The sequence below is a fragment of the Cyphomyrmex costatus genome, unplaced genomic scaffold (assembly GCF_001594065.2).
Source record: "Cyphomyrmex costatus isolate MS0001 unplaced genomic scaffold, Ccosl1.0 scaffold264, whole genome shotgun sequence".
Taxonomy (NCBI): Eukaryota; Metazoa; Arthropoda; class Insecta; order Hymenoptera; family Formicidae; genus Cyphomyrmex; species Cyphomyrmex costatus.
The window spans coordinates 2,995-3,578 of record NW_017276736.1 but is presented as its reverse complement, the minus strand read 5'-3'; positions in this window follow the sequence as shown (position 1 = coordinate 3,578).

The window sequence follows — 584 nt, the reverse complement described above, 5'->3', positions numbered from 1 at the left end:
ATATATATAGAGGAAAGCCCCCTATTATGAGATAGGCGCTTAACATGGGATAGCAGCGTTTCTGCTAAACTAATAAATGCTATTTGTTGATTCTATCATGAAATAATTGCTCTTGGATTGAAAACTATTTAGTGGAAAATTCATTGTTAGATCATGCCTACAGTAATTGTAAAATAAAATTGTAGAGTTTGAATGTTTTCAAGTTTCATTGAGATAAGCATTTAATCTTTGTTTATTATTTAATAAATAATTTTTTGGCAATAAATTCTTCATGTAGTAATAGAGTAAGATCGTACTGATAGAAAAATACGAAATATGTTGAATTGTTTAATTAAAGAAGTTAGATTTGATGATCGTAAAGCTGTAAGACGTGATACTCGTAATATGAGATACCCAGGATATTTCTAATATGAAATAATCTATACTTCTGTGCCCAAGTGAAAATCGATGTTAAAGTATAAATGTTATTGTACAATAATAAAAAGAATAACCGGAATGAACATTGAGGGTCTGTTTCTGCAATACTTCATTCCAATTACTACTGAAGGCAAATCCTGAATACAATGCATGCTCAATTTACGCGC